Source organism: Sturnus vulgaris, unplaced genomic scaffold, assembly GCF_052056855.1.
Source record: "Sturnus vulgaris isolate bStuVul1 unplaced genomic scaffold, bStuVul1.hap1 Scaffold_192, whole genome shotgun sequence".
In the NCBI taxonomy this organism is placed as follows: Eukaryota; Metazoa; Chordata; class Aves; order Passeriformes; family Sturnidae; genus Sturnus; species Sturnus vulgaris.
Genome location: NW_028276155.1, coordinates 5,441,488 through 5,461,270, shown reverse-complemented (window position 1 = coordinate 5,461,270; position 19,783 = coordinate 5,441,488).

Below are 19,783 nucleotides of genomic sequence, written 5' to 3'. Positions count from 1 at the left end.
GCGCCGGCTTTTAACCCCCTGGGCCTTCATGGGCCCCGCCCCTTGGGAGGGACTTCCAGTTGTTTGCTCAATCAGAGTCAGGGCAGGCACCAGCTGCTATTGTGTGATTGATTGACAGCTCAGCCAATCAGAGCTGGGTCAGCATTGCCCCTGTTGTGTGATTGATGGACAGCTCAGCCAATCAGAGCTGGGTTAGCATTGCCCCTGCTCTGTGATTGGCAGCTGTGCCAGGCCATGGCTGGAGGCGGGGCTCTGTCCCAACACAAACCAAGGCCTGACCCGGCCCTGGCCCCACACGGGCATTCCGAGCATCCCAAGGTGCCTGGGACATCAATCTCATCCAGCCTGCGACCATGGTGACACTGTGGAACCTCATGGAACCATGGGTCAGTTGTGACAATGTGGACACCATGGTGACACTGTGGTGTTTGATGGAACCAAGGGGCCATTGTGACACTGTGGTGCCTCATGGAATCAACGAGACCATTGTGGAATTTGAGGGACCCAAGGAACCAAGGGTTCATGGTGATCTTGTGGAGCCTGTAGTGTCACAGAGGAGCCATTGTGACACAGTGAGGGCGCATGGAGCCAACGGGCCATTGTGACACATCAGGGCTGTGTGGATCCATGAAAACATTGTGACAATGTGAGGCCTCAGGGAAGCACAGGGCCATTGTGACACTGCAGCAGCACGGGGAACATTGTGACACTGCAGGGCCTCATGGAACCAAGGGAACATGGGGACACTGTGGGGTCCCATGAAATGAAGGGGACATGGAAGAGTTCTGGCTGGCTGGGCCTCCTGGTGATTTCTGGCAGGCCTGGCTGACCCTGGCATGTCGAGGGCTGCCTCTCACCTGCCCCTGAAGCACTGGGGCTCTGGGCTTTCCTTCCTATGGGAGAGAAGTGTCCTTCTCCTCTAGCTGTTCATGGCCAAAATTGGGATGCCTCCTCCAAATTTCCCAATATACAAAGATTGTTCCCAGATGAAATCTGCCAGGACTAACAGGACTAACTAACTGATCTGCCTGGCTTGGCCACCCAAGGGCCAACTCTCATCTGCTTTTGAAACACTGGGACCATGTGCTTTTCTTTCTTATGGGAAAGAAACATCCATCTTGACCAGGTGCCCATGGCCAAAATTGGGAATCTCCCTCCAGAATTCCTGATATCCAAGGATTGCTCCCAGACAAAATCTGCCATGAGTGACAAGTCTGGCTGGCCTTGGCTTCCTCAGGGCCAGCTCTCATCTGCCTTTGAAACACTGAGGCTCTGTACTTTCCTAATGAAAAGAAAATAATAATAATAATTTCCTTCTTCCTGGCCAGATGCCCATGGCCAGTATTGAGATTCCACCTCCAAAGTGTCCTATGTCCATGGATAGCCCCTAGATGAAAGCTGCCAGGACAGACAGGTCTGGCTGCCCTTGGCCTCTTGGGGGCTGCCTCTCACCTGCTTTCCAAACACTGGGCCTTGGTGCTCTCCTTGTAATGGGGAAGAACCATCCTTTTTCTAAAGGTGTCTGTGGTCAAAATTGAGATGCCTCCCCCAAATCCCATATATCCAAGGATTCTTCCATGACAAAAACTTCCAGGGCAAACAGGTGTGGCTGGTTTGGCCTCCCAGGAGCCACCTCTCTCCTCTTCTGCCTTTGAAACACTTGGGCTTTGTGTGTTCCTTCCTATGGAAAAGAACCACCCTTATCTACACAGAAATGGCTAAAATTGGTATTCCATCTCCAAAACTCCCTATATCCAAGCGTTGTTTTCAGACAAAAGGATGGAGAGGTCTGGCTGGCCTGGGCATCTGATGGCTGCCTTTCGTCTTCCCCTCAAACACCAGTGTTCTGTGCTTTCCTTCCTATGCAAAAGAACCATCCTTCTCCTCCGAGTGTCCATGTCTGAAACCTGGATTCTGCCTCTAAAATTCTGTATACCCAAGAGTTGCTCCCAGGCAAAACTTGCCAGTACTGTCAAGTCTGTCTGGCCTTGGCCTCTGGGGATCATCTCACATCTGGCCCTGAAACACTGGGGCTCTGTTCTTTCCTTCCTATAGAAAAGAATTGGCCTTCTTGTCCAGGGACCAAGACCAAAATTGGCATTTGGCCTCCCAAATTCCATATATCCAAAGATTGCTCCAAAACAAAAAGTAGCCCAGACGTAGAGGTGTGGCTTGCCCTGTCCTCTGGTGATTTGCTTAGACTATGAGCAGAACATCTTCAACTGCAAAGACCTCAGAGAAGACACAAAGATCTCCTGAGGTGGGGTTTGGAGGCTACAAGCACCTGACCACTATACAGGGACAAAGAAGCTCTGTGCTCATTGGGGTGGAAAGAACAAGAGATGAGAGCCATGCCAGTGTTTAAAGAGTGGTTTCAGAGACAGTGGATCCTTTTGACATAGTGGAAAACAGCCAGAGAAAGAAAGAATTAATGCCAGCTGGAAAGCCACTGAGGTCCAGACTGGAAAAAAGGAGAAAGAAATTTCCTTCCTAGGGCAGAGGTGCGGTGCCAGACATCCCTCAGAAGGAGTCTGGAGCAGCTCAAGGCTTTGTGTGTGCAGGCAGAGGCAGGCAGGAGGCAGAGCTGTCAGCAAAGGAAGGGGCCAGCGAGGTGGGGCAGCCGGGGGATGGCGACAGCCTGCAGGGACAGAGGCGCAGGGCATGGACACCGTAGGACAGCCTGGGCTGCAGAGGCCACAGGGATGGGCAGCAGCTGAAAGGCCCTGACACAGCCAACTCCTGCAGCACTTGGGCCATGCAGGCTGGCCCTGGGCCTGAGGCCAGCAGGGGACAAGTGAGCCTTGCTGTGCTGGGGCCTCATTGCCTCCTTGTCCCTGCTCAGCAGCCTGGCAGGGGCCGCCCCATGGTGCTGCCCTTGGCATTGCACATGGCCAGAGCCCAGTGGCCCGGGAAGAGCCCTGAGCAATGAGGGAGGGACAGGATCTGCCTTGCCAGGGGCTGGGGCTCAGCCCTTGGCCCTTGGCATTCCTGAAACACACCCAGGTGTGCTCAGCATCAGAGACACCTTTCCCTTGTTTGTCCCCACCTGTCATCAGTGCCACAGGTTTTTTCATTTTACTGGAACCTGGGGACACTTTCTCAGTCATATCCCTCAGTGGAATCCATTAAAACTTCTATAAATTTTGGAGTTTGAATCTGCCTCTGAATTCTTGAGACGTTGTCCTTCAGCTCCCTCTCAGGGACTGATGTCCAGGGACTCAGCATTGTTGGAAAATCCCAGCTCTACACAGACAGGGCAACTGAGTGGCTTTTACATTATTTTCTTCCATTATCAGTCTCCTTGAAGGGTGAAACTTCAGAGATGTAAAACTCCATGCCATTCTATCAGAAGCCAAGTTATTTCCTCGTTATAAAACCTTAGAAATATTTTTAAGCATATTAAGTTTTGCCACACAATGGTGCTAATAATTCTAACAACAATATCCTATTATTTTACAATACATGGTCTTGCCACAATGCAACTTTCACAGTTCTAATTCTCAAAAATATCTGATCTTTTTGCAAGGCCATTGTTTGAAACTTGTTTCTAGTTCAATCTCTCTCTACAATGTCTTCTCTATTCCAGGGCCTTTCTAAGTCAGCACACCTTATCTCAGAGTTTGCATCTAGATGTACAAGACTGTGTGAGCTTTCAGTCAGGCTTTGAGAATCCTTTATAAATCCATTTCTCACAAATATCAATCACAGAATGCTGCAATCACCTCTGCTCTGAAGAGAACAGTAGTAAAATACATACTTGAAAATTGGAAAGGATATTTCTTAGAAGCTCTTTGTCCTATTTCTCCATAACTGGAGTTGAAAAACTTCCGAATGAATGGCACCAAACCAGAGGGAAATCAAGGCAGAACCGTGGTTTGAATTTCAAGAATTCAGTCAGAATCAAACTCTAAATTTTCTGATACTGTTCATGGGTCCCACTGAGGGACACGACTAAGAAAGTGTCCCCAGGTTCCAGTGAGAGCAGGAAATTGGAGGCAGAGATGACAGGTGGTGTGGGAAATGCAGGCACAGAGAGCTCTCAGGGCCTTGTGCATACAGGCTCAGAGATTGAGATGGATCCAAGGTTTGACCTAAGACCTTGGAGAAATCTTGGACAATCAGAACATTAACAGTAAAATAGACAAAAAACAAGAATATAAGTTTGTAGTTGAAGTAGAAATATATTTTAAGCAAACAGAAATCTGTGTTATGTAAGAAAAGAAGTATGATAAGTTATATAGCAAAAATTTTAAAGTTTAGCAGTAGAACCTCTTATATACTTAACTGTAATTTTAAGATGCATCAATGTAGGTTGGTGAAGTGTTTTATGATTGGTTGTAAAAAGGACACATTGCGGCAAAGCCATGAGAAGCAAAGAAATTAATGATTGGTGTAAAAGAGTGCTAGCAAACTTCACAGAAGTATTTGATTGGCTAAAAACCTAACATTGAGCATTGTAACCAAGATTTAGGCAGGTTCTGATATTATGGCTTTGGAGATAACACCTTTAATATCTCACTTTCTATGAGACTGACACCATGAGGCCATAAGCCATCTTTTACAGTATTGCTCAGTTGCCCAGTCCTTTGTAATAATAATATCCTGATAGGCATTTTTTGGACATCAAAGCTGCCAATTAAAGTCAATATGGATTTAAGGACATCTGGTCTATCCATTAAAATCAATGGGGATTTTGAGGAAATTTGGGGAAATTTGGGGGAAATGTTGGGCTGAATTCTGGGAATTTCCATTCCAGGATCACAGTGCTGATGCTCTGGAAGTCCTGGATGAATTCCTGGAAGCCAATTCTGAAACCCTGATCCCACACCTGCGGCCTGTGCTGGAGCTGTGCCTCCAGGAAAGCCCAAAAATCTCCATTTTCAGCCCAAAAACTGGGAATAGCACACCTCAAATTTGAATTTTAGCACAAAAGATTTGGTGACATCAGGTCTAGCCATTGAAGTCAAAGGGGATCAAGGCTCACCAGATGTACACCGTTGAAGTCATTGGGGGATTTTGGGACACCAGGTCTATCCATTAATAGGGCTTGATTGGGAAGGGTTACTGGTTAAACTGGGAGCACTGGGAGTACTGGGAGTACTGGGAGTACTGGGAGCGGCTAAGAGAAGGCACTGGGGTTACTGGGAGCATTGGGACATAACTGGGACCACTGGAAGTGATAAATAAAAATAAATGGGGATAAACAGGATACCAGAGCTACCCTATTGAAATCAATGGGAATGTAGGGACACCAGGTCTACCCAATCAAAGCAACGATTTTTGGGACAGTAGTTTTAGGGGGCCCCCAGGGGTTTAGGGTGATCCAGGTGTCCAGTGGGGACCCAGGTATATCCAGATGATTTTTGAGGTGATCCAGGATATTTCTGGGGATACCCAGGGGTACTCAGGTGGTTTTGGAGGGGATCCAGGTGATTTTGGGGGGGGGTACCCAGGTGATTTTTGGGGCACCCAGGTGATTTTTGGGGGTACCCAAGTGTATTCAGGTGATTTTTCTGGATATCCAGGTGATGTTTGGGGCACCCAAGTGTGCCAACTCACCATGATGGGCTGCGAAATGATGTTGGCTACCATTACATCCTCTGAGTTGACATGGATACAGATGACCCTTGGCAGCTGTGGGGCTGTCAGGGGGCACCCCAACATTCAGGGCGCACCCCAAAACTCCAGGTGAGGGCCCCAGGGGTGGGAGGGAGCCCCGAGTTGCCTTGGGAGAGGATGCAGTGCAGGTACACCCAGGCACCTTGGTCTGTGGGGTCAGTGAAGACGGTATTCTGCACAAGCTCCAGCTCTGGGGAGAGCAAAGGGGGCACCCAAAATCTCAGGGGGGCAGCGAGGTCGCCCAAATTGACGCTTGTAAAAATTTTAAAACCTACAACGAAAGTTATAGGTATGTATTTTATTCAGCACTGAGGTGCATGGGGGATAGCTCCTCCAAAAACATGCACACCTTCAGCAACCTGAGCCTCTCTTTTTATTCTCTACAAACTAGGAATACACAATAAACCTAATACATATTCATTTCCTAACCCCATCTGTCCCTGCTTCATATTAAAATTAGCTCCACACCTCTTTGCCACTGCACACTGCTCCATGTTGGTCACTCTGCTGGTCATCTGGGGGTCCTTGGGATGAAGTAAACAGTCTTCCTCTCAGTTGAACTTTTCACCTCACTTTCTTTGAGCATGCATATTAGTCTTTGGCCATTTTCCACCCCTTGATACCAGATTTTGCTGGCTCAGGTATCTAAGGAATCTCCCTTATCTGGAAGGGGCCTTGCTCTTCCATCCTGTTTGCGAATTCTTGCCCCTCTATCTTTTTGTAGCCTTGCCCTGTCCTCCTGCTCTTGCAAAGACAGAGAATTTTAAGTACTCATAGAGTCTTGTCAGCCCCCTTCCACTTAAAGCATCCTCCTGTATTTTTACCCTTAACTCTAATTTTCATTTGAATTCCCCGTTTCAGTGTCACAATGGCTCCTTGGTTCTACAGGCCCCACAGCTTCATCCTTGACCCTTGGTTCCATAAGGGTCCTGAGTTTCACAAAGGTCCCCCTGATTCCATGAGTCACCAGAGTGTCACAATGGTCTCTTTGGTCCATGAGGTTCCAGAGTGTCTCCATGGCATCCTTGGATCTGTTGCATTCCTTGTCACAACTGACCCATGGTTCCATGGTCACCATGGTCGCTGTCAGAGGCTGGATGAGATCAATGTCCCAGACACCTGGGCATGAGCTGTCAATCAGTCACACAGTGGGGTGGTGCTGACCCAGGCTCTGATTGCCCCAGCAATCACAAGTCCCACCTGGGGGAGGCCCACGAAGGCCCAGGGGCTTAAAACATGGAGCAGGCGCTCAGCCCATGGTCCATACCCTGCCTTCTCCTGGGGTCTGTGTCTCACCCACACTGGAACCCCAGGGGTTGGGAGCCATGTGTGTGTCTTTCTAGAGCTTCTGTTTTTCTCTGTCTCTTTCATTCTAATGCTTTTTATATGGAAGAGTTTTGGGCACCTCAACAATCTAAATGTTTAGAGGTTTCTAGATTAAATGGGCAAAGTTAATGACGTTCCTGCTATGATAAGTGTTTTATATTGACTAGGATGTTTTGTTAAATCCTTTTCCAAAGTTCCTTGATTTTCTATACTTTGCCAGTAAAATTTTATGTCATTTTGACCTCTAGAAAATCCACATCCAGGTTTGCTCAGCATCAGAGACACCTTTCCCTTGCTTGTCCCCACCTCTCATCAGTGCCACCAGTGTTTTGCTCTAACTGGAACCTGGGAACACTTTCTCAGTTGTGTCCCTCGGTGAAATAAATTAAAACTTCAAGAAACTTTGGAGTCTGAATATGATTTTGAGTTCTTGAGAAGTTTTTTTTCAGCTCCCTCTCAGGGACTGAGGTCCAGGGACTCAGCACTGTTGGAAAATCCCAGCTCTACAGAGATGGGGCAACTGAGAGGGATTTTAAAAAGATTTTATTTGATTGTTAGTCTCCTTGAAGGAGGAAACATAAGAGATGTAAAACTCAATGTCATTCTAACCAAAGCGAAGTTATTTCCTGGTTACAATATTTTATAAATGTTTTTCAGCCTATTAGCTTTTGCCACACAATGGTGCTAGTAATTCTAACACCAATCACATTGTATTTTACTCCACAATTTTACTCCACATAGTCTTGCCACAATGCATCTTTCACAGTTCTAATTCTCCAAAATATCTGATCTTTTTGCAAGGCCATTGTTTGAAACTTCTTTCTAGTCTAATCTCTCTCTCAGCAATGTCTTCTCTATTCCAGGGCCATTCTGAGTCAGCACACCTTATCTCAGAGTTTGCATCCAGATGTACAAGACTGTGTGAGCTTTCAGTTAGGCTTTGAGAATCCTTTACAAATCCATTTCTCACAAATATCAGTCACAGAATGCTGCAGTCACCTCTGCTCTAAAGACAACAGTAATAAAATACACTCCTGAAAATTGAAATTGATATTTCTTAGAAGCTCTTTGTCCTATTTCTCCATAACTGGAGTTGAAAAACTTCCAAATGAATGGCACCAGACCAGAGGGAAATCAAGGCAGAAACGTTGTTTTATAGGAAAACTCTGAAGAATTTGGACAGAATCGAACTCCAAAGTGTCTGATACTGCTCATGGGTCCCACTGAGGGACACGACTGAGAAAGTGTCCCCAGGTTCCAGTGAGAGCAGGAAATTGGAGGCAGAGATGACAGGTGGTGTGGGAAATGCAGGCACAGGGAGCTCTCAGGGCCTTGTGCATACAGGCTCAGAGATTGAGATGGATCCAAGGTTTGACCTAAGACCTTGGAGAAATCTTGGACAATCAGAACATTAAAAGTAAAATTGATCTAAAACAAGAATATAAGTTTTTAGTTTACGTAAAAATATGTTTTAAGAAAACAGAAATATGCATTACATAAGCAAAGTAGTATGTTAAGTAAGATAGCAAAAGATTGTAAAGCTTAGCAGTAGAACTTGTTATAAAGTTAATCAGAAGTTTAAGATGTATCAATGTAGGTTGGTGAAGTGTTATAAAATTGGTTGAAAAATGAAGCATTGCGGTAAAGCCATGAGAAGGAAAGCAATTAATGATTGGTGTAAAAGGATGCTGGCAAACTTCACAGAAGTATTTGATTGGATAAAAAACGAACATAAAGCATTGTAACTAAGAATGAGGCAGCTTCTGATAGTTTGGTGTTGGATGTAACACCTTTAATGTCTCACCCTTCTATGAGACTGACACCATGAGGCCATAAACCATCTTTTACAACGTCTCTCAGTTGCCCCATATCTTGTAATGTCAATCTCCCAATGCACATTTTTTTGGCATCAGACATGACTAATGAAATCAATAGGGACTTAGGGATACCAGGTCTATCCCATTAAAGTCAATAGGGATTTTGGGACACCTGGTCTATCCATTAAAGTAAATGGCTTTTGGTGAAGTTTGGTCCTAAAATGATGAAATTTTGGAAAATTTGGAGGAAATCTTGGGCTGAATTCTGGGAATTTCCACTCCAGGATCGCAGTGCCAATGCTCTGGATGTTCTGGATGAATTCCTGGAGGCCAATCCCAAATCCCTGATCCTTCACCTGCTGTCTATGCTGGAGCTGTGCCTCCAGGTAAGCCCAAAAATGTCGATTTTCATCCCAAAATCTGGGAATTCCAAGCTGAAAATTGGGATTTTTGGTGCCAAAAATTTTGGGACATCAGCTCTGCCCACTGAAGTCAAAGGGGATTGAAGGACACCAGATCTAACCCTGTGAAGTCAATAGGGATTTAGGGACACCAGGTCTACTCATTGATAGGGCTTGATTGGGAAGAGTTACTGTTTAAACTGGGAGCACTGGGAAGGGCTAAAGGGGGACACTGGGGTGACTGGGAGCACTGAAGCAAAAGTGGGACCACTGGGAGGGATTTGTAGAGATAAATGGAGATAAAAAGGACTCCAGATCTAACCCATTGAAATGAATAAGAATATAGGGACAGCAGGTCTAGCCTTTAAAGGCAATAAAGTTTAGGGCCACCAGGTCTACCCAGTCAAAGCAATGAGGATGCTTGAGACACTCGTTTTGGGGGTCCCAAGGGGGTTTTGGTGATCCAGGTGTGCAAGGGGTACCCAGGTGTATCCAGGTGATTTTTGGGGCACCCAAGTGCCCTGACTCGCCCTGACAGGCCGGGAGAAGATGATGGCCACCGTCCTCCCAGTTTATGTGGACACAGATGACCCTTGGCAGCCGAGGGGCTGTCACAGGGCACTCCAACATTCAGGGGGTACTCAAAACTCCAGTTGAGGACATCTGGGGTAGGATGGAGCCCTGAGTTACCTCGGGAGAGGATGCAGTGCAGGTACAGCCAGGTGCTTTGTTGCATGGGGTTGGTGAAGATGGTATTCTGCAGCAGCTCCAGCTCTGTGTGGGCACCGGAGGCACCCCAAAATCTCAGGGGGGCAGTGGGGAAATCCCAATATCTCGGTGAGGACACCCAAGTATACAGGAGTTCAGGTGCACCCATTAAAGTCAAAGGGGATTTAGGGAAACCAGGTCTACCCATTCAACCCAACAGAACCCACCAGCTCACACTTTAGGTGAGGGAGGGGCTGGAAAAATTTGAGGATCCCGCAAAATTGGGGGGAGATTTTTTGGGGAATCCCTCACCTTCCTTCAGCCTTCCAGGGAGCAGTGCCCTTGCAATAGTTCCTGGTGGGCATCAGCAGCCCCAGGCAGTGTTGCCAGGCCGAGAAGTTAGAGAAGCTGTGGCTCAGCAAGGCCCTGGTGAAGGCCAGCTCGGCCTTGAGGTCCTGCCTGGCCACAAGGGCCTACCAGTGTTCTCAGGTGTGGACTGGGAAGGCACCAGTATAAACCAGTAAGCACTTGGAGCCCCTCCTGAGCTCCTGAGACTCATGGCAGCAGCTCCCAGTATAAACTAGTATGGCCTCATGCACCCAAACCCATTCCCAGTGTAGTCTAGGGGCTTCTAGTGTGGTCCTGGGGCTCCCAGGTTTATACTGGGAGGGCACCAGTATAAACCAGTAAGCAGTTGGAGCCACGCCTGAGCCCCTGAGCCCATAGCGGCAGCTCCCAGTATGAACCAGTAAAGCCAGCATCCCCAGAAGTTGTTCCCAGTGGAGTGCCAAGCATCCCTAAGCCCCCTCCCAGTATAACCCAGTACACCCCAGTTTAACCCAGTAAAATCCAGAATATCCCCATATAACCCAATATAAACCACTACAATCCAGTGACTTCCAGCTCCCCATCCCAATATAAACCAGTATAACTCACAGTCAGCCACTAGGTCCTCCAAGCCAGCAGGGGGCACTCACACACCCCGCTCCCTTTCCCAGTAGAACCCAGTACAAATCAGTAACACACCAGCACCCTATGTGAGTATAACTCAGTATAACACAGTAACCCCCAGCACCCCATCCCAGTACAAACCAGTATAACCCAGTAACCCCAGCCCCATCCCATCAACCCCTTGACCCCATCCCAGCATAAACCAGTACAAACCAATACAAACCCGTACAACTCACTCACAGTTGCAGGGGTCGGCCACCAGGAGGTGGCACAGTGCTTGGTCCTCCCAGCCTGCAGGGGGCGCTGCAGAGCGGCCCAGCACCCAGCCCTGGTGGTGCCACACCCCGTAGGATTTGGGGTTCAGCCCCAGGATCTGCCCCACGAACGACAGCTCTGATGGCACCCAGAAACCTGTATAAACCAGTCCGGACCAGTATGGACCAGTATAAGTGGTAAAAACCAGTAAAAAACAGTAACCAGCTGTGCAATACAAAGCAGTAGTAACCAGTACAAACCAATATAGACAAGAAACAACCAGTATGCACCTCTACAAAGCAGGAAAATAGGTAAAAACCAGTACAAACCAGTGAAAACCCTTGTCTGTGTCAGGAGTCAAGCTGGCTGGGCCCGGTAACAAACCTGCTGCCCAAAGTCAGTAGAAATTTTACGACCCATTTCAAACACCTTAACACCCATCCCTTCACCCACCAAATGATTTGTAAAGACATGAGCACACATCTTTCCTCTCACATTGATGGTTCCTGTGCTGGTGACAGTCTGTTAAACCCAGCCTTCAGCCTGAGCTCTCTGCTGTTGCAGTTCCATGCACAGAGGTTGTTGTCTCTCAGCCCTTCCATGGGCAGGCCGGTGTTCAGCCATCTCCAGGACAGCAGGGCCCCAGCCCACGTCACTGTGCCCTGGGAAGACAAAAACCATCACTCCAAATGTCCCCTTCTCCTTCTTCCCAGGCATTTGGCCCTGCCAGTGGGGTTTGCTGCTGGGTGCCACAGGAAAAAGGAGACCCCTGTGACACTGTGGGGCACATGGAACCAAACATCCATTGTGACACTACAGAACATCACAGAACCAAGGAAACCCCTGTGACACTGTGGGGCCCCACGGAACCAAGAGTCCATTGTGACACACGGGGCCAGGTGAAGCCAAGGAACCATTGTGACACTGGGGAAACTCATGGAACCAAGTCCATGGAACTCATGGACTGTGACATTGTGGCACCCCATGGAACCTGTGAGCCATTGTGACACTGCACAGCCTTGTGGAACCAAGGAGACCATGGTGACACTGTGGGGCCCCATGGAACCAAGAATTCCATTTTGACACTGAAGAACCTCATGGAACCAAGGGTCCATCATGACACTCTGGAACTACAGAGCCCATTGTTGAGAATATGGAAACCCAAGGAACCAAAAGTCCATGTGACAGAGCAAGATCTCAGGGAACCCAAAAGAGCATTGTGACACAGTGGGGTCCCATGGACCCAAATCTCCACAAATCCCAAATTGACAGTACAGAACCTCATGGAACCAAGAGTGCATGGTGACCCAGCGAGCCCTTGTAGAACCAAGGAGTCCACAAGTGTGTGGACAAAATAAAGAACTCTGTATTGCTGTGTCCCCCTGACATTTTTCCTTACATATCTCTGCTTTGGGGAAGGGAAACCTCCGTGGTGGGACCTTGGGCTGGCACACACTAATGGAAGGTGTCTGTTTGCAATGAGGAAATCCATGAGTTTTAGATTGCTCAAAAAAAAAAAAAAAAAAAAAAGCCAAGAAAAACAAAAAAGGGAAAAAACTCATGTTTGCTTGAGTGCAGCCAGTTCTCCAAACTGGGTCAAAGCAGGTCCCAGGTGAGTGAGGACAGACAGGATGGGGTTGGGGAATGTGCAGCAAGGTTGTCCATGCTGGGTCAGACCTCAAGGCACAGCTTCTGTGAGCAGGCCAGACCTCCTGAGGAGAGACCCTGGATCAATATCAACCACAGAATGCTGTAATCACCTCTGCTCTAAAGAGAACTGAAATAAAATGCATCCATTGAAATAGGAATGGATATTTCTAAGAAGCTCTTTGACATAATTCTCCATGATTGGAGTTGAAAACCTTCTCCTGAGCTGCACCAGATCAGAAGGAAATCAAAGCAGAGCCATGGTTTGTCAGGACTTGCTTGATCCCAATCAGCCCCGTGGTGCATTTGAGGCTGAGCCTTCGAACCTCAGGGCCTGAAGGGAGATTGCAAAAACCCTTCCATGAATCAAAGTCAAAAGAGAAGCCCAAAGTGTCTTGAGATATTAATGGGTCCATCCAGAACACAGGGTCCTCATGGACTCCTTGAAGGAGAGAATGGGAGGCCATGATTGCCCAAAAACCACTCAGGGAGTCAGAGAAGAAAGGAAAAAGGAAAGTACCTTTAAAAAACTCAAGAACCTTGAAGCATTAATGAACCCCACTGAGTGTTGTTACTGACAAAGGTTCTCAAGGGACTAATTAAAGCAGATAATTGGAGACCATGATTGCACAAAGCTCTCAGAGACTCCAAGGCAAAAGCAAAACCCAAAGTCCTCTGAAAAACCTGCAGTCCCTGGGAGCATGAAGGAGCCCCCAGGGCCACTCCTGACCAAGGCTCCCCAGGGACTCGTCCCAGCACATCCCTGAGGCCACTGGGATGTGGGGGGATGCTGAGGGCAGGACAAGGGGTGACAGTGGCCAGCCTTGCTGGGGCTGTGCCAGGAGGCCCCAGTGGCTCAGGACAAGGTGTCTCCTCCCAGCCCTTGGTGGCACAGACCCTGCTGTGCTCCAGGGCACCAAGATTTGGCTTCTCTTTGTCCCCACCTGTCATCTCTGCCTCCAATTTCCTGCTCTAACTGGAACCTGGGGACACTTTCTCAGTTGTGTCCCTCAGAGGGAACCATTAAAACTTTAGGAAACTTTTGAGTTCAATTCTGACTGAACTCTTGAGAGGTTTCCTAACAAAACATGGCTCTGCCTTGATTTCCCTCTGCTCTAGATTAGCTCATTAGGAAGTTCTCCTTCTCCAGTTATGGAGAAATATTTTAAAGAGACTCTTAGAAATACATATTGCTATTTTAAAGAGCGCATTTCATAAGTGTTCTCTTTAGAGCAGAGATGATTGCACCATTTTGTGATTGATATTGATCCATGGTCTCTCCTCAGGAGGTCTGGCCTGCTCACAGAAGCTGTGCCTTGAGGTCTGACCCAGTGTGGACAACCTTGCTGCACATTCCCCAGCCCCATCCTGTCTGTCCTCACTCACCTGGGACCTGCTTTGCTTGGAGAACTGACTGCAATCAGGAAAAGACGAGTTTTATTCTTTTTTTCTCAAAGCAATCTAAAACTCCTAATTTTCCCCACTGCAGACACACTCCTCAGGTGTGTGCAAAGCCCAGGGTGGCACCAAGGAGGTTCAGCTCCGGGGATCGATGCTTTGGGGGCGGTGCCTGCAGTTGGCGTCATCTTTCCTTTCTGCCTCCAACTCCCGTCATGCCCCGCGGCCCCATAGAGCCCCATTGGAGCCGGGACTACAACGCCCATCATGCCCCGTGCTCCACAAAATCCCCAGTATCCGCTCCCCATCTGCCCCATACGTGCCCCCGGACCCTGGAGGATCCGTAATTGTCCCCTCAGGGCACATTCGAGACCCCCCCAAAAACGTCCCCAGATCCCCTGAATGCCCCCCTTACAGCTATTTCTGGGAATTCATCTCCTGCCCTCTCCCGTGAGCTCAGAGCACCTCATAACCCAGTCCTGCACCGAAAACTCCTGTCCTTACCCGCGCCGTAAGGAGCCCGGTTAGAGCTCCCCAGGCTCCCCGCCAGTTCTCTTGACCTGTATATGTTCCCCGCTGAGGACCTGAAGCCACCACTCAGAGCGAAAACTGTCCCCTAAGTGCCTTTCTAGACCCCCAAACTGTCCGTAAGAACCACTTCCGGGACTACAGCTCCCATCATGCTCCGCTGTTCCAGTTAAACGCCATTCTAACCATGACTTCATCTCCCATCGTGCCCTGCACCCCACTGAGAGACACTGAAGCTGCGCCTACAACTCCCGTGATGCTCCACGGCTCCATTAGATCTCATTATACCCTCGCCTACAACTCCCATCACCCCCCGCGCCCCGCAGAGCCCCGTTAGAGCCCCCGAGTGCCCGTCCGGACCCCGAATGGCCCCAGATTCCCCTCCCTGACCGCCAAGGGCCTCCCTGAAACAGCCAGGTAACATCCGAAGCCCAGACTTTCCCTCAGCATCTCTAAGTTCTCTGTTAGTGCCCACTCGACGCTCCCAAGTGTCCTCTCTTCCTCAACTTCCTTCTAAATTATTTCCCCAGACCCAAAATTGCCGCGAATGTGCCCCAGAAATGTCTCCCTGGACCCGAAGTGCCCCCCTGGACGCTGTCGGAGAAAAAGATGATAATAAAGGTGACCAAATGACTACAAATATTACAAATTATCAAATATTTCAAATTATCATAAAGAGGGAGAAATAAATAACCAGGAGAGCTTATTTAATTAATGAAGGGAATTGTGTTAATTAGAACCATTGGCCAGTATTTTTTTTTGGTTGTTAATAATGTAAAGAGTTTTATTATAAATATAAAAATTTGGTTATAAAAATATAGAATCGTACTATTGTAAATAAGAAAAATATAATTATATTTTAATATTTAAGAACATTTTTAATTTAAAGAAAAATTTATGAGTTTTTTTTCTATTTGGGGTTGTCAGTCAAAGGTGGGTGATATCATGACACAGTTATGATGGGGGTGAGGAGCAGGTTGTCCAAACAGGGCCAGCCAGCAAGGGGCTCATTCTTCTCTGTGCCCAGAGCTCCTAAGGAGACATTCAGCATCGAGATCAATCTAGAAATGCTTCTATCTGTCATGAATGTCATTCTATTTGTACAATTTATCAGACAACAAGGTTAAATTTTGTGGCAATTTTTTTAATAGCAACAATTGTATATAAATGAATACAATCAAAATATATTGGATACGTATATCTGAATATATACAAAATTTGGCAGTTAGTAATTTAGTGTAATTGAGGTTCCTATAAAGCATAAGCAAAACCAACCGGGGGGTACGGGGAGGGGCTCGCCCTTCCTCACGTACTGAACAATGAAGCCAAAATTCCCACTTATATACTATATGCTAATACATATTAATACAGAAGTTTCTAAAAAACTCCTCCTAGTTTCTATTCCTAAAATCTACGTCACTATGTGTATGGGACATGCTCTACTAATGGGTTAGGGGTCTCTCATCCTTTTGAGGGTCTTATTTCTGATGAAGGCTCATTGTCTTCATCAGTGTTTGCTGTGTAACCTTGCAGGTACCCCAAGCGCCCTAAGCTTGGGTTATATAGCTAAACATAAGTTCCCACAATAAAATTAAGTTCCATGCACGGAATCATCCCAATTTGACCCATTTCAAGGTCGAAACTTTTTTTTTCTAGATGCTGTGTGGGACACATATTGAGAAAATAAGAAAATTACGGCCTGAAAAATATTCCAGGCTGGAGTTTTTCAGCTCTGTTCCCAATTTGGTCCAGCCCAAGGCTAGGGAGAATTTCTCCCAGGGTGATAATTTGATAAAAATAAATAAAAAGGAATTAATAACAAAGATAGGACACCTGTTGTGGTGTGTGACCAGGCCCTGGCAATGGGGTGTCTTCTCTCTGAACCAATCACCTTTTTCTACTCCTGGAATTGCGAGCCATGCTATAAAACCAAGTGCGTTCCTGAATAAATTTGTCACTTTCTTTCTATCATGACAGGCGACATTTCTGCTGCCCTTAAAGGGTTAAAAGCCCTTCCCAGGGCTCCAGGGAGGTGCTGAAGGCTCGTGCAGGGATGTTGGGGATCCTGTCAGGGCCTTTTTGGGGAATTCTGAGGGTGCCATCCCTGCCGAGCCTGGCGATCTGGGGGCTCGGTGTGTTGGGGAATTGGGGTCGTTCAGGGTTTCTAGGGGGCATCGGGGACACTGGGGGGGCCCTGGAGGGAATTGAGGGTCTGGTGGAGGTTCAGGATTGCCCAGAGGTGGATGGGGAATCAAAGTCACCCCTCCAGTTTTCCTTTGCAGATGCCAGGAAACACCAGGAAAGGTGAGTGCAGGCTCTGACCATGATTTGTGTTTTCCCCAAACCTCCAGCACCTCCCATCCTCTCCCACACATCCCCTTATTCCCACGGAGCTGTGGGGAGAATTTGGAGGGTCTTGGTTAGGCTCCAGGGGCATCCCTGGATGGGCTTTCAGGAATATTGGTGTGGCACTGGGAGCTCCTGGAGGGTTGGGGGAACTCTTGGAGGGTCATGCAGGGATGTTGGGGGATCTTTTTGGGGTCCTGGGGGAGTTCGAGGGGTGCCCCTACCTGCCAGGCTTCGAGATTTGTTGCTCAGAGGGTCGGGGGCACGGGGGGCAATGGGGGCACTGTGGTGGTGCAGAAGTTCTGGGGGATTCAGGGGGGCTTGGAATGTCTGGGGGCAATCAGGGGCGCCGTGGGAACCGGGGGTCCCGTGGGAATTTTTGTATCCCGTGGGTGGTTGGAGCTGCCAAGGTCCCAGGAAGGGTCGGGGGTCCCGGGGTCCCCGTGGTCAGTCCCTCCCCTTTTCCCTGCAGCTGCCAGGAAGCCCCAGGACAGGTGAGTGGGAGGCTCTGGCCGGGTCTCCCCTTTTCCCCCCCGCCCCAGGCACCACCCAGAACCCCAATTATCCCCACGGGACCCCCTGGAGGAGGGGGCGGTGATGGACCCCCATGTCGTGGGCACTGAGCGGGCAGGGGGTGAGTTTGGGGGGCTACGAGGGCACGTCACCCATGGGTGTCACCCCCACCCAGGTCTCCAACCCTGGAGTCTCTCTCAGGTGCCCGCCCCAGCACATCCCCCAGGTGACCCACACAGAGCTGCTGGGACCCCGAGGACGACAGCAGGAGCCCGGTGACACCTACGAGAACGGGCTGTGACACTGGGGGTCCCGAGGGCACCCCCCGTGTCTCCCCCACCCACGCTCCCATGGGTGCCCACCCTGACCGGGAGGTGGCCACGACTGGGGGGTCCCATCTGGAGCTGCACAGAGCTCCCCGTTCCAGTGCTCCCAGTGCTCCCAGTACGCCCAGGAGCTCCCCATTCCCTCTCCCAGTTCCAGGGCGGCAGAAGACCCTGGCTCCTCTTACTGGACACAAAACGCAGCTTTGGGATTAAAGCGAGAGAAATGGTTTTGGTTTGTTCAGCTCTGCCTGCTCAGCTCGGACCCAGGAGGGTCCCGGTCAAGCTGAGCAGATCCTTGTGGGATTTGCAGCAGTTTTGGGGCTCTCTCAGTGCCTTGGGGACAGGGACCAAATGATCAATTGCTGCATTTCCGCACTGGTTCCCTCGCAGCTGCCCCCGCAGGGGGAGTTTCCAGCCAGCCCTGCTCTGAAAACCATCAAAGGCCCCGGCAGAGCCGCTGCTGGGGCTCACACCGGGTTTTGTGCTTCTTGCAGGGCTGGGCAAAGCACAGCCACGCCTTTTTCCCCCCACAGAATTGTCACCTTTGCAGCAGCTCGAGAGCTGCGAGAATCAAAGCCAAGGGGGCGGGGGGAGCCTCAGGTCCTGGCTGCCACCTGGGGCTGGCCAGAGCAGGGCTGGCCAATGCCCATCCCTGTGCCCTGGGGCTGGGCCCCACACTTGGATGGCCACTGGCTCCAAGGAGGAGCAGTTTGGGAGCCCCTTCCAGCCTGGGGCTCCATTCCCGAGCTGCTCTTGCTGGATCAGATCCTGCAGGGGTCAAGAATGGAGAAGTCTGGAAGAGGATTTTTCCCAAAACCCGATAAACCCAAGGTGTCCCAAGCCCTCAGGACAGAAACCTCGTGCAGGGGATTTTGGGGAGCAGCAGAGGGAGGGGGAAGCCCCCCAAGAGCTTCTCAAGTGTTTCATGTGCAGGGTCTCATCCTTCTCCTGTTGCCAGCACTGAGACCCTGCAGGGATTTTGGGTGTGGGGGTGGCTTTGGGTGTTTTTGGGGTGTCTGTGCCCTCCCTGACTGACACCAGCCCATGTCCATCCCCCTCCCCAGTCAGCCCCGCTGGGGTTTTTCTCCCACAGAATGATCCTGGTGGGCTGTGGGATGGGGCCGAGGTGCTGCACCTGTGAGGGTTCCCAAATGGGGATGGAGGGCTCCCAGATGGGCGGGGGCAGCCAATGAGGGGGTGTAGAGTGGGCGGGTCACACCCCAAATTGGGGCACCCCAGAGGTCACAGAGGTCACAGTGCCCCACTGAGGACAGAGGGGGTCGCCAGGGCCCCCCACCCACCCGGGACAGGGGTCTGCAGGATGTGCCCTACCCTGGAAAGGGACTTCCTCAGGGAATGTGTCCAGGGACCCTGCCCAGAACCCCCATCCCCCAGGACAGGATCTCCCCTGCTGGGATGTGTCACCATTGGGACAAAATCCACCCAGAACGTGTCACCCCAGAACAGGATCCCCTCAGGCAGGACCCCCTGGATGTGCCCCCCAGGACAGAACCCGCCCCCGTGTGACTCTCAGCACAAACGGCCTCTTCCTTCTGCTGCAGGAGAGAGAAAGGGAAAGCGTTGGGGGGGCTCAGCCGAACACCCCCATCCCCCACAGCCTCCCCACCCCTCCATACAGACCCCCCACCCCCTTTTTTCTCTTTCCCTGGGGTCCCCCCAACCCGTTCCCTGCCCAGGTGCTCCCCAGGATTTCTGAGCCAGGAACTGGAGATGAGGGAGCATGGCACAAAAGGGAGGAAAATGAGGAAAACAGAGAAATAAAGAGAGGAAAATTCAAGGGCAGGGGAGGACACAGAGGCAGAGCTACCCAGGACCCTCATGTGATGCCAGCCCAGGAAACGAGCACCCCAGGGGGTCAGGACTGGGTCACCCCAAAATCGGAGGCACCCAGGGAAGGAGCTGTGACCCACGGGCCTGCCCAGCCACT